Raw genomic sequence first — 15,629 nt, forward strand, 5'->3', positions numbered from 1 at the left:
AAACACAGCATCTTCTTTGATTCAGGCTTGCAATTCAGGACTGTTCTTTATCAGTTTTTCCCATTTCTCACAATCAGTTTTAAAGTTTTACAGGGGCAGCTAGGTGGCACAGTGGATAGAGCACCAGCCCTGAATCAGGAGGACCTGAGTTCAAATCTGGCCTCAGACACTTAACACTTTCTAGCTCTGTGACTTGGGCAAGTCCCTTAACAACAACAACAACAACAACAACAACAAACAACAACAAACAACAACAAACAACAACAAACAACAACAAACAACAACAAACAACAACAAACAACAACAAACAACAACAAACAACAACAACAACAACAACAACAACAACAACAACAACAACAACAACAACAACAAAATTGAAAGTATCCTTGTATTGTTCTTTGGACCTCCATGTGAGTGATTGCTATGTAGGAGTTTTCCATAAAATGGTATGTAGGCAAATATATGTTTGGCATTTGAACAATGTGACCAGTCCTTCAGGGTTGTGATCTCAGCAGTAAGAGTTTTAATGCTTGTCAGTTTAGTTAGAGAAAGGACCTCAGTGTCCAGTATCCTATCTTGCTTGGTTATTTTCAAAATCTTCCTATGACAATTCAAATGAAAGTTATTTAGCTTTCTGGAATGTTATGGCACTAGTATAATATCTAGTGTTCATAGGTATCCAACAATGACTGTTTTTTTTTTTTTTTAATACCCTTTTATTTACAGGTTATATGTAGGGGTAACTTTACAGTATTGATAATTGCCAAACCTCTTGTTCCAATTTTTCCCCTCCTTCACCCCACCACCTCCCCCAGATGGCAGATTGACTAGTAGATGTTAAATATATTAAAGTATAAATCAGATACACAATAAGTATACATGACCAAACCGTTATTTTGCTGTACAAAAAGAATCAGACTCTGAAATATTGTACAATTAGCCTGTGAAGGAAATCCAAAATGCAGGTGGGCAAAAGTATAGGGATTGGGAATTCAATGTAATGGTTCTTAGTCATCTCCCAGAGTTCTTTCGCACCAGAGTACAGCTGGTTCAGTTCATTACTGCTTCATTGGAACTGATTTGTTTCCTCTCATTGCTAAGGATGGCCAGGTCCATCAGAATTGGTTATCATACAGTATTGTTGTTGAAGTATATAATGATCTCCTGGCCCTGCTCATTTCACTCAGCATCAGTTTGTGTAAGTCTGTCCAGGTCTTTCTGAAATCACCCTGTTGGTCATTTCTTTTCTTTTTCTTTCTTTTTTTTTTTTTAATAAAGATTTCTTTAAATAACTTTTCATTGACAGAACCCATGCCAGGGTAATTTTTTTACAAAATTTTTCCTTGCAATCACTTCTGTTCCAATTTTTCCCCTCCCTCCCTCCACCCCCTCACCCAGATGGCAAGAAGTTCTATACATGTTAAATAGATTACAGTATATCCTAGATACAATATATGTATGGAGAACTGAACAGTTCTCTTGTTACACAGGGAGAATTGGATTCAGAAGGTATAACCCGGGAAGAAAAACCAAAATGCAAGCAGTTTACATTCATTTCCCAGTGTTCTTCTTTGGGTGTAGCTGCTTCTGTCCATCCTTGATCAATTGAAAGGAAGTTAGATCTTCTCTTTGTCGAAGAAATCCACTTCCATCAGAATACATCCTCATACAGTATCGTTGTTGAGGTATATAATGATCTCCTGGTTCTGCTCATTTGACTCATCATCGGTTCATTTAAGTCTTGCCAATCATCTCTGTATTCATCCTGCTAGTCATTTCTTACAGAACAATAATATTCCATAACATTCATATACCACAATTTACTCCAATTGATGGGCATCCATTTCCAGTTTCTAGCTTATTCTAGCTATTCTAGCTAGAGCTGGAGCTCTAGCTCCAGTTTCTAGAAAAAGAAAAGCATAATCTAGGGATAATAAGATGGCAGGAAATACAGAATTAGTAATTTAACCATAAATGTGAATGGGATGAACTCCCCCATAAAATGGAGGTGACTAGCAGACTAGATCAAAAGCCAGAACCCTACAATATGTTGTTTATAGGAAACACATTTAAAACAGGGAGATACATACAGAGTAAAGGTAAAAGGCTGAAGCAGAACCTATTATGCTTCAAGGGAAGTCAAAAAAGCAGAGCTATCCATATTATCTCAAATCAAGCAAAAGCAAAAATTGATCTAATTAAAAGAGATAAGGAAAAAATTATATCTTGCTAAAGGCTAGCATAGAAAATGAAGCAATATCAATACCAATCATATATGTATTAAGTGGTATAACATCTAATTTCCTAAAAGAGAAGTTAAGAGAATTGCAAGAAGAAATAGACAGCACAACTATAATAGTGGGAGATATCAACCTTGCACTCCCAGAATTAGATAAATCACACCACAAAACAAATAAGAAAGAAGTTAAAGAGGTAAATAGAGTATTAGAAAATCTAAGTAGGATAAGTCTTTGGAGAAAACTGAATGGAGACAGAAAGGAGTACACTTTCTTCTCAGCAATCCTTGGAACCTATACAAAAATTGACCATATATTAGAATATAAATACCTCAAAATCAAATGCAGAAAGGTATAAATAGTAAATGCATTATTTTCATATCACGATGCAAAAAAAAAAAAAAAAAAAAAAAAAAAAAAAAAAAAAAAAAAAAAAAACTACATTCAACAAAAAAGCTATGGGTAAACAGACCAAAAAGTAATTGGAAACTAAATAATCTCATCCTAAAGAATGATTGGGTGAAACAGCAAATCATACATACAATAGATAATTTCACTCAAGAGAATGACAACAATGAGACAATATACCAAAATTTGTGGGATGTAGCCAAAGGAATAATACAGGGAAATTGTATATATTTAGAGGCTTACTTGAATAAAATAGAGAAAGCAAAGATTAATGAATTGGGCTTGCAACATAAAAAGCTAGAAAAAGACCAAATTAAAACCCCCCAATCAAATAGTAAACTAAATTCTAAAATAAAAATGGGAAATTGATAAAATTGAAAGTAAAAAAAAAAACTATTGAATTAATAAATAAATCTAAGAGTTGGTTTTATGAAAAAACAATAAAATAGATAAACCTTGGTAAATCTGATTAGAAAAAAGAAAGAAAAAATCAAACTGTTAATCTTAAAAATAAAAAGAGAGAACTTTCCACCAATGAAAAGGAAATTAGAGTAATAATAAGGAGTTATTTTGCCCACCTTTATGCCAATAAATTTGATAACCTAAATGAAATGGATAACTACCTCCAAAAATATAGGCTTCCCTGATTAACAGAGGAGGAAGTAAATTGCTTAAGTAGTCCCATTTTAGAAAAAAGAAATAGAACAAGCTATTAATAAACCTCCTAAGAAAAAATCCCCAGGACCAGATGGTTTTACATATGAATTCTACCAAACATTTTAATAACAATTAACTCCAATGTTATATAAACTATTTTAAAAAATTGGGAGTGAAGAACTCCTACTAAATTCCTTTTATGATACAGGCATCGTACTGATACCTAAACCAGGTAGGTTGAAAACAGAGAAAGAAAATTATAGAACAATTTCCCTAATGAATAGTGATGCTAAAATCTTAAATAAAATATAGCAAAAATATTACAGAAAATCATCAACAGGATAATATACCATGACCAAGTGGAATTCTTACAAGGAATGCAGGATTCATACAATATTAGGCAAACTATTAGCATAATTGACCATATCAATAACCAAATTAACAAAAACCATTTGATCATCTCAATAGATGCAGAAAAATCATTTGATAAAATCCAACATCTATTCCTATTAAAAACACTTGAGAGTATAGGAATAAATGGAATTTTCCTTAAAATAATCAGTAGCATCTATTTAAAACTACCAGTAAGCATCATATGTAATGGGGATAAACAGGAGTCATTCCCAGTAACATCAGGAGTGAAACAAGGTTATCCATTATCACCATTACTATTGAATATTTTATTCAAAATGCTAGCTTTGACAATAGGAACTGTGAAAGAAATTAAAGGAATTAGAATAGGTAATGAGGGAACCAAATTATCACTCTTTGCAGATGACATGATGGTATACTTAGAGAACCTCAGAGATTCAACTAAAAAGCTTTTAGAAATAATCCACACTTTTAGAAAACTTGTAGGATACAAAATAAATACACATAAGTCATCAGCATTCTTATATATCACTAACAAAATCCAACAGTCAGAGTTGCAAAGACAAATTCCATTTAAATTAACTGCTGAAAGTATAAAATATTTGAGAGTCTATCTGCCAAGGCAAAGTCAGGAACTATAGGAGCAATATTATAAAAAAAAACAAAAACAAAAAAACTTTCCACATAAATAAAGTCAGATCTAACCAAATGGAAAAATTTTAAGTGCTCTTGGATAGGTCAAGCAAATATAATAAAGATGACAATACTATCTAAACTGATCTATTTATTTACCACTATACCAACCAGACTCCCAAAAAACTATTTCAATGACCTAGAAAAAATAACAACAAAATTCATCTGGAAGAACAAAAGGTCAAGACTTTCAAGGGAACTAATGAAAAAAAAGTCAAATGAAGGTGGCCTAGCTGTACCAGATCTAAATCTGTATTATAAAGCAGCAGTTACCAAAACCATTTGGTACTGGCTAAGAAACAGACTAGTTGATCAGTGGAATAGGTTAAGTTCAAAGGACAAAATAGTGAAAACCTTAATAATCTAGTGTTTGACAAACCCAAAGACCCCAGCTTTTGGGATAAGAATTCACTCTTTGACAAAAACTTCTTGGGTAATTGGAAATTAGCATGGCAGAAACTAGGCATTGACCCACACTTAACACCATACACCAAGACAAAGTCAAAATAAGTTCATGACCTAGGCATAAAAAAGGAGATTATAAATAAATTAGAAGAACATAGGATAGTTTACCTCTCAGACTTGTGGAAGAAGAAGGAATTTGTGACCAAAGAAGAACTGGAGATCATTATTGATTTGAAATTTTAAAAAAGTCAAAGAGGAAAATAGAATACTAAAAAAGTTAGATACGACAAATCTCTGAAGAAAACTAAATGGAGACAGAAAGGAGTACACTTTCATTTCAGCAGTTCATGGATCCTATACAAAAATTGACCATATACTAGGACATAAAAACCTCAAACTCAAATGGAATAAGGCAGAAATAGTAAATGCATCCTTTTCAGACCATGATGCAATGAAAATTACATTCAACAAAAAGCCAGGGGAAAATAGACCAAAAAATAATTGGAAACTATATAATCTCATCCTAAAGAATGATTGGGTGAAACGGCAAATTATAGGCATAATTAATAACTTCACCCAAGAAAATGACAATAATGAGACATTATACCAAAATGTGCGGGATACAGCCAGCGTGGTATTAAGAGGAAATTTCATATCTCTAGAGGCCTACTTGCATAAAATAGAAAAAGAGAAAGTCAGCAAATTGGGCTTGCAACTGAAAATGCTAGAAGAGGAACAAATTAAAACCCCCCAGTCAAATACTAAACTTGAAATTCTAAAAATAAAAGGAGATCAATAAAATTGAAAGTAAAAAAAAAATATTGAATTAATTAATAAAACAGAGTGGGTTCTATGAAAAAAACCAACAAAATATACAAACCCTTAGTAAATCTGATTTAAAAAAGGGAAAAAGAAAAATCAAATTGTTAGTCTTAAAAATGAAAAGGGAGAATTTAGAGCAATAATTAGGAGTTACTTTGCCCAACTTTGTGCCAATAAATTTGACAACTTAATTGAAATGAAAGAATACCTTCAAAAATATAGCTTGCCCAGATTAACAGAGGAAGAAGTAAATACCCTAAACAGTCCCATTTTACAAAAAGAAATAGAACAAGCTATTAACCAACTCCCTAAGAAAAAATCCCCAGGACAAGATGGATTTACATGTGAATTCTACCAAACATTTAAAGAACAATTAACTCCAATGCTGTATAAACTATTTGAAAAAATAGGGATTGAAGGAGTCTTACCAAATTCCTTTTACAACACAAACATGGTACTGATATCTAAACCAGGTAGGTTGAAAACAGAGAAAGAAAATTATAGATCAATCTCCCTAATGAATATTGATGCTAAAATCTCAAATAAATTATTAGCAAAAAAATTACAGAAAATCATTCCTAGGATAATACACTATGATCAAGGAGCATTTATACCAGCAATAAAGGACTGGTTCAATATTAGGAAAACTATTAGCATAATTGACTATATCAATAACCAAACTAACAAAAACCATATGATCATCTCGATAGATGCAGAAAAAGCATTTGATAAAATCCAACATCCATTCCTAATAAAAAACATTTGAGAGGATAGGAATAAATGGACTTTTCCTTAAAATAGTCAGGAGCATATATTTAAAACCATCAGGAAACATCATATGCAATGGGGAAAAACTGGAACCTTTCCCAGTAAGATCTGGAATGAAGTAAGGTTGCCCACTATTACCATTATTATTCAATATTGTATTAGAAACATTAGCCTCGGCAATAAGAGTAGAGAAAGAGATTAAAGGAATTAGAGTAGTCAATGAGGAAACCAAATTATCACTCTTTGCAGATGATATGATGGTATACTTAGAGAACCCCAGAGATTCTACTAAAAAGCTATTAGAAATAATTCATAACTTTAGCAAAGTTCCAGGATACAAAATAAATCCCCATAAATCCTCAGCATTTTTATACATCACCAACAAAATCCAACAGCAAGAGATACAAAGAGACATTCCATTCAAAATAATGGTCGACAGCATAAAATATTTGGGAATCTATCTACCAAAGGAAAGTCAGGAATTATATGAGCAAAATTACAAAACATCACACAAATCAAGTCAGATTTAAATAATTGGAAAAATATCAAATACTCTTGAATAGGTCGAGCAAATATAATAAAGATGACAATACTCTCTAAACTAATCTATTCATTTAGTGCTATACCAATCAGACTTCCAAGAAAATATTTTAATGACTTAGAAAAATAACAACAAAATTCATATGGAAGAACAAAAGATCGAGAATTTCAAGGGAATTAATGAAAAAAAAATCAAATGAAGTTGGCCTTGCTGTACCCAATCTAAAATTATTTTATAAAGCAGCAGTCACCAAAACCATTTGGTATTGGCTAAGAAATAGACTAGTTGATCAGTGAAATAGGTTAGGCTCAAAGGACAAAACAGTGAATAACTTTAATAATCTAGTGTTTGATCCTCCATTCGTCTGTCTTCCCCGAGTCTGTTCCAGTCCCCCATGGTGATGGGAGATGAAATGAATGTCTGAGCCTGAGGGCTTATGCTCCATCTGCCAGAGGCCACAAAGATGGGAGATGGAATGAATGTCTCTGGCTGAGTTTATTCCAGCTTATATACTCTATTATAATTACATGTGTGAATCTTGTAGAATATGTGTCAATCTTGTACAACTATATTAAGTACTATGTACATGTACTGAATAGGATGAACTCTCCCATAAAATGGAAGGGAATAGCAGAGTGGATTAAAAAACAGAATCCTACAAAATGTTGTTTACAAGAAACACATTTGACACAGAGAAACACATACAGAGTAGAGGTAAAATTTATTTTGGGACAGAATTTATTATATTTCCACTGGAAAAAAAATTAGGAGTAGCAATTCTGATCTCAGATAAAAGTAAAAATAGATCTAATTAAAAGAAATAGTGAAGGAAAGCACATCTTGATAAATTGTACCATAATCAATGAAATAGTAATGATATTAAATGTATATGCACCAAGTTATAGATTATACCAAATTCTAGAGAAGATATTAAGCCAGATAGAGAAAGAAGAAGACATTGGGAGACCTCAATCTTTTCCCCTCAGAATCAGAGATATCTAATCACAAAATTAACAAGAAAAAAAAATAGAGAGCTTAATAGAATCCTAGAACATCTAGATATGATAGACCTCTGGGAAAATTGAACAGAGACAGACAGGAACACACATTTTTCTCAGCATCACATGGCACCTATACAAAAATTGATCATGTATTAAGGGATTAAAACTTCAGAATCAAATGCAGAGAGGAAGAAATAATAAATGGTTCCTTTTCAGACTGCAATGAAATAAAAATTATATTCAATAAAGTGCCTAGAAAAGATGGACTAAAAATGAACTGGAAATTCAATAATCTAATTCTACATGATTCCTGGATCAAGCAACAAATCACAGAAACAATTGATAACTTCATTCAAAAGAATGACAATAAGACAACATACCAAAACCTATGGGATGCAGCCAAAGCACTTCTCAGAGGAAACTTTATATCACTAAATAACTATATGAATAAAATTGAGAAAAAAATCAATGAACTGAGCATGCAATTAAAAAAGCTAGAAAAAGAACAAGTTAAAAAATTAAATACTAAATGAGACATTCTGAAATTCAAAGGAGAACTTAATAAAATTGAAACTAAGAAAACTATTAAACTAATTAGTAAAACTGAGTTGGTTTTATGAAAAGTGCAACAAAATAGATTTGACAATTCTTGATGTCTGATAGAATCTTTAGCTTGCCTTTGTTCTATTCTAATTTTTAATAATTGATTTTCCTTGGTTGGATTTTGTAACTCATTTTCCATTTGGCCAATTGTATTTTTTAATGACTTGATTTATTCAGTGATTTTTTTCCCCTACCTTGTCTAAGGTCTAAGTTCTTGACTCTCTCTTACCTACCTTTTATTTCTTTTCCCAATTTTTTCTATGCCTCTTATTTGACTTTTAAAATAATTTTTGAGCTCAACTAAGAAGGCTTTGGGGGCTTAAGATCAATTCATATCATTCTTTAAGATTTCACACATAGGCATTTTTTTCCTCTTCTGAATTAGTAATTTGATCTTCCCTGTCTTTGTAATAGCTTTCCATGGTGAAAGTTGTTTTTATTTGTTTCTTGTTCACCTTTTTTGCTTATTTCTTTTTTTTTTATATCATTGAACTCTGTTACTGAGGCACAGAGGTCACTGTTCTAAGCTTTTTTTGCTAGGAGCCAGGGGCACAGTCATTGACTTTGAGAGCTGAGGCCTAGGTTATTGATGTCTTGCTCATTATGCTATGGTAGCATTGTTCAGTCTTGTCTGTTTTTGCTTGGTTTCCAGGGCTTGCAATTTGCTTTCTTTGCTGGGGCTAGTGTCTCCACCACTTGTCTGTTGTGCCAGTGATACATTGAGTCAGGACAAAGGGGATTGGTTGCTGATCTGTGCTGTGGCTAAGAGCTTCTGCTTGGCTTGGCTGGGCACCATCTGTGCTGGGCTATGCTTCCTTTTTACCCAAATGAGACAAACCTTTTCTAAAGTCCTTCTAAGTTATCTTAAGCTGGAAAATTGTTTTACTCCATTTTTTCCTGGGTTATATCAGTCCAGAATATTCTTAGAGACTTGATTTTTAAATCATTTCCAAGGGAAACTGGTGAGAAGTCAAGCACTTTTCTGCCTTCTTTCCACCCATGACTCCTCCCTATATGCATATTTATAACTATAATAATTATTAATGTTCCCAGTGCATAAATAAGGATGGCTGAGTGCTCCAACCTTATTCCCTGCTCTCCTCCAAGAAGAAATTTCCTTTGATAAATATTTCCTAAACATGCAATTGGCAAAGCAAAATGATTTAGCATATTGGTGTCTCAGTATTCAGTTGGTGGGAAAGTGTTGTGATATTTATGTTCAAATTACGCATATATAATTACATGGTAATTTAATTAAACAAATATACTTCAATTAAGCAACATTTAATCTGGCACTTAACCACCACAAACAGATCATTAAAATCATATGCAAAATGACAAAACATCACTTCCCTTATTTAAAGGTCTATTTTTTTCTTACTCCATAGTCTAAGATATTATAGGTTTGATTCTTTTATGGTGATCTCCCATTTTATTTCAGGAAAGTAACCTATAATTACAAAGCAGATTTTGCAGCCTAAATCCATCTATCCTCTAAAAGGCAGTGTTAAGTATGTTTTTTGTCTCTCTCAATTTAAATTAATGATCCCTGAGTAACTCATTGCACTAGATCTATGACCAGAGGTACTTATTTAAAGAGCATAACAAAGTTATAATACTTCATGTACCTTTGGGCCTGGAATGTAAATTAACTTTAGTGTCTACAGGTCTTTACCAGTAAGCATGAAACACAAATAATTCAATAAAACTTAATCTAAGTGAGGAAATATTGGTTTAAGGAAATATATTACAAAACCTAATTGGGATGTTCAATGGAACAATGGTAACTTTAGAAATCTAATTGTGTTCTTATGTTTTTAAACAAAATAGGTGAGTGATATTTGTGTGAATATACATTTACAACAATCAAGAAGTTACAATTAGAATGATCTTTATAGAGACTAACTCAGTGAAAGGAAAAAAAAAAAACATAAGATGCTCTATCCTACAGAATGGAAGTCAAAAAGTGATGGTTGCAACATTTTGAAAGACCATTGTCCATAACTATATCAGAAGTACAGAATATTTCTGAGCTAATAGTAATAGATTTAAATCATCATATGAATAATGTATCCCTGAGAAACATTTATGGGTAGTCCTGGGTTTTTCTGCATTATAAATTCAAAGTTCATATGACGTTATTTCATAATTTTCTTAATTTAAGAAAAAGTGTTATAGTTAGCCATAATATAGAATTATAGCATTTCTTACTTATTATATTTTCTGGCCTATTCCATAATCCCCTGAGAATAGTATAAACCCAGGGATAAGTAGAATATTAAAGGGAAAGCAGAGGTTTTTTTTATAACCATAGACTTAAGTATAATTGACAATAAAAATCAATACCTATTATGTGCCAGAACCTGCACTAAGAATTGGAGGCATAAAAAAGGTGTGTGTGGGGAACTCCTCACTCTTAAGAAGCTAAGGGAAAGATTTCATATAACTTTTTTTTTTTTTAAGAAATAAGCTACATACTGGATGAATAAGAAATAATCAACAAAGGGTAAACATTGGAATTACTTCATTTGGGAAGGCTCCTTGTAGAAGGTGAGATTTTAATTGGGACTTGAAGGAAGCCAAGAAAAAAGAGATGATGAGGGAGAGTATTCCAGGCATTCTAGGCCACTAAGAATGCCTGTTATCAGAAAAAAAAGTTATTTGTCCAATGAAGAACAAGGGATAGTTTGCCATTGTATCAAAGAGTATTTAGTAGGGACTAATGTATAAGCATATTGAAAAGGGAAAAGGGATAAAGAGCTTTACATGTCAAACAGAGCATTTTGTATTTTATCTTGGATGTAATAGTACTCAATGGAATTTATTGAACAGGAGGATAAGATGATCAGATGTGAGAAACTTGAGGAAGATAAATCCATTGTTATAGCTCAGATATGAAGTGATGAAAGTAATAATAAAGTCATAGGAGAAAATGGCACATATTAAGAGATGGTGAAATCAACAGGATTTGGCAACATTGAATGTAGCAGGTAAAAGACAGTGAGGATATGAGGTCATGACATCTGGATTGTGTGCCTCATGGACTGTGAGGATGCTGGTAGCTTGTACAGTAATAGGGATGTTTGAAAACAAGAAGAGTTTTGGAGAGAGAATAAGGTAAGTTTTGGAAATTATTTCATTTTATTTTGTAGATTACATGAGCATGTATTAAGTGCTTTTAAAGTATCAAACATTGTGTTAAGCACTAGAAGGATAAATAGAAATAAGTGAAGTGACATTCCTCCCATCAAATAGCTTGCATTTTTTTATTTTAACTTTTAATTTATGGAATAAAACAAGCATTTCCATAAATAGTATAATTAAAAAAGATGATTGCACATGAAGCTACAAATACTTTATGTATAACTTGCTCTTCTTTTAAAATAGATAATAAAATTTTCATGTCAGTTTATTTTTTTCCCTCTTTCCTTCCCTCCCCCTAAGAGATAGTTACCATTAGATACAACATGAGTGAGTGTGACATATGTGTGTGTGTGAGTATGTTTGTTTCTATGTGTGCTTATATGGGTGTAGGTATATTCAATACTTACCTCTATCAGTTCTTTCTCTGGATATAGAAAACGATCTTTCTTAATATGTTCTTTAGATTTAATTTGGGTACTTATAAGAGCCAAAATGATTTATTTGTTCAAAGTCATTCTTAAAACAATAAAGCTATTATTGTATTCAATGTTTTCTTAATTCTGCTCTTTTGGCTCTTCTTTCTATCATTTTAGCCTTTCTATCATTTTAGCCAATCTAGCAGGTATAAAATGATATCTCCAGGTTGTTTTAATTTTAATTTCTCTAATCAATAATAATTTAGAGCAATTGCCTATATATAAATTGTTCTGATTTCTTCATTAGAAAACTGTCCATAGTATTTGCTTACTTATCAATTGTGGAATGACTCATATTCTTATATATTTGAAAAAGTTCTTTATATACTATTTAAGGGATAAGTTATCTAAATGACATGTAGTGCTAGAAGTCAATCAGGTAGTTAGAGCTGTAAGAGTGGAGCTCAACAGACATATAGGACGAAGACTGTAGTGATAATTAAGCTTTTCTAATTACTCAGGCCTAGATAATAGAGAGACTATTTCCACTAGCACCATGATACAGAGGTAAATCAGTATAATTATAAGAATGCTTGCTACTATTTGCAAGTCAGTATTTTAAAAGTTTGTCTTTTTGCTCTAAATGCAATGTCTCCTGTTATCATAATTCTTTTTTGAAATAGAACTTTATTTTTTGCAATCATCTCATATTCTGCTGTGTACATAACAATTTCTTTTCTGTTTTTCTATGTTGTATTTAAGTTTTAAATAAATAAATACATTTTAAAAGGGAAAAATCTCGGTCTTTGATGTCACCAAAAGAACTAGAATAAATTAGGAATTGCATTATATATGATTTGTATATACATTGCCTTCTTCCTCACAGAATCTTTTAAAAGTTGTCCTTCAATAGGCATATAATTAAGTTCAGTAAACAGTTGTTTTATTCCTTGATTTTTAATATAATATCAAGTACCCTGCTTTTATTTATTTTCATCTCTTAAAATATTATTTGAATTTTGAGTTACAAATTCTCTTCCTCCCCCACCCACTCATAAGGCAAGCAATGTGCTACCAATTATGCACTGAAATGAAAAAACACATATCCATATTAACCCTATCACAAAATCAAAAAAGTGAGAAAATTATTTGTTAAAATTAATTTCATTTGAAAAAAGAGTAAGAAAAAAACAGAAAAGGAATACAAAACAAAATGAAGCAAAATAAAAGAGAACATTATCATGCTCTCAGCAGAACATCAAGGAGGACTAAAAATATATAACAACAAATTACTAAATTAGTACAAGAAACTTTACTCATGAATGACCAATTTTCTTTACTTCCATGTAAATTCCTTTTTTGCTTCTCTTCTGTGCATCTTATTTACCTTATTCTTTTTTCCCCCTTTCATTCCCACCACCTCCCCCAAGCAAGATCCAGTTAAGAAAAGATATATTTACATATACATATGTAGATACATACATACATACATACATATACATGCTCACACACACCCTGACAATCCACACACACACACACACACACACACACACACACACTTTTCTACCCCTACTGACCCTTTAATTAAATTCCGCTCTACAACTTGCTGATCTATTGCTCAACTTTATCCCACCCAAGGATCCCTCTCTTGTTTTCTTCCCTCATCCTTTACTTCCACATCCACCCATACCTCCTCCCTTATTTCTTTATAGAATTTGAAGGATGCTATACCCTTCATGGTATAAATGTAGCATTGCCTATTGAATCCATTCCTAATATGAGTAGTTTTTCAGAACTATGAGCCCTCCTTCCCATGTAATTCCTCTCTGTCTATTCCATTTCATTTTTATAACATGATTAATATTTTTACCTTAACTAAACCAATCTTTCATTTGAGCTATCTTGTTGATGTAAATTTTAAACATAAAACACACATTTGCCATGTAGAAAAAATATAAACCATTTGTTCTTGTTTAAACAGTTTGTCCATGTTGAATTTCTTTAAATTGATCTTTGATATTGGCTCTTATATGTTAAATGTTCTGTTAAATTTGGGTTTGGTTAATAGAAAGTGCTGAAAAAGTACAAGTTCATTGAATGTCCATTTTAGAGGCTTAATTTATTGTTGTGGAGGGGAACTGGGAAGAGCTCAGGCAATTTCCTGACATCTCTCCACCATGTTTATTCTGATCCCCCTCCCATTTTGACTTTTAAACCAAAATTCTTGTGCTTAGAATATTTTCTTTTAGTCCTGCTATCATTTCCCTTCTGTATGGGGGAAAAGATCATTTATCTATAGTTCTCAAAAAAATCCAAGCTATCAGGTGTCATAAGCTTTGCTGAATCCGTTTTTGTTTTGTTTTAAATGGGGTAAAGAGAAGTAAAAAGGAGAGTGCATTATAGCTCAATTTAACCATTATTTTCTACATGAAGCCTTTTCTAATTTCCCAATATATTAATTTATTCTTACCTAAATAAACTTGTATTTTTAAATGTACATTTACATGTTCATTTTAAAGTAGTCAGAGCAGCAGCCCTGAAGTCAGGAGGGCCTGAGTTCAAATCTGATCTCAGACACTTTACACTTCCTAGCTGTGTGACCCTGGACAAGCCACTTAACCCCAATTGCCTCAGGGTGGGGAAACCTTTCAGTTGTATATTAAGTATTAGATGTTAAACCTAAAAACCTATATTTGTACATGTTACCTCCTCTGGCTAGAATATAAATTCCTCAAGTACGCATTGCCTTTTGTACTTTTTTAGTCTTCAGCATCAGTAAGAGTACCTGGCATATGGTAAATCTTAGAAATGATGGCAATTGATTTACTAAGTGGTTGTTTATAAATAACTTTGACTAAAACTTTTAAATTTTGATTAAGCCTTGACTCAATCAGTCTTTTTCTCTGCATCTGTGTGTGTGTAAATATATATAAAACATAAAATATAATATTTATATAATCAAATTGACTATGTAATCAAAGCTTCAAATATATAATAACACAAACACTAATAGTATTTGTTAAATTCTATCTGGCAACTAGAAGTATTGCTCTAGTTTGCAAGATGACTTGCATGAGTAACAGTAACTGCTTTTATGCAATCTGTTTAATCTTTTCATCTGTATTCTATGGAGACTTATACCTATGGCAACATATCAAATGCAAATTCTGCTTCTTTTTATTCAAAAACAGTTTGTGAAGAAAGAAAAGTTGCCATCCCTATCAAAACCTAAAAACGTTGGTTGAGTGCCTATTTGCACAAGGAAATGGGGTAAGTCCTTGTAATACATGAAACAAAGGTTCTCTTTGTTCTCAAGAAATTTACAATCCAGTTAGAAAGAAAAGACAATATTATTCAGCAATTCATTCTTTGACCAGGGCATATTATGAAACAAAGAGGAATACAAAATGATTCTCAGACTTATGACGATGTTTTAAGGGGAAGGAAAGGAGTTTCTATTACTGTAGAATAAAGGTAGATTGGCAAGTAAATGGCATCAGCTCCAAATAACTGCTCCATTTTGAGACTAATCAAAGAACATGTATACATTCGAAATAATGGT

The sequence above is a fragment of the Sarcophilus harrisii genome, chromosome 4 (genome assembly GCF_902635505.1).
Source record: "Sarcophilus harrisii chromosome 4, mSarHar1.11, whole genome shotgun sequence".
Classification (NCBI taxonomy): domain Eukaryota; kingdom Metazoa; phylum Chordata; class Mammalia; order Dasyuromorphia; family Dasyuridae; genus Sarcophilus; species Sarcophilus harrisii.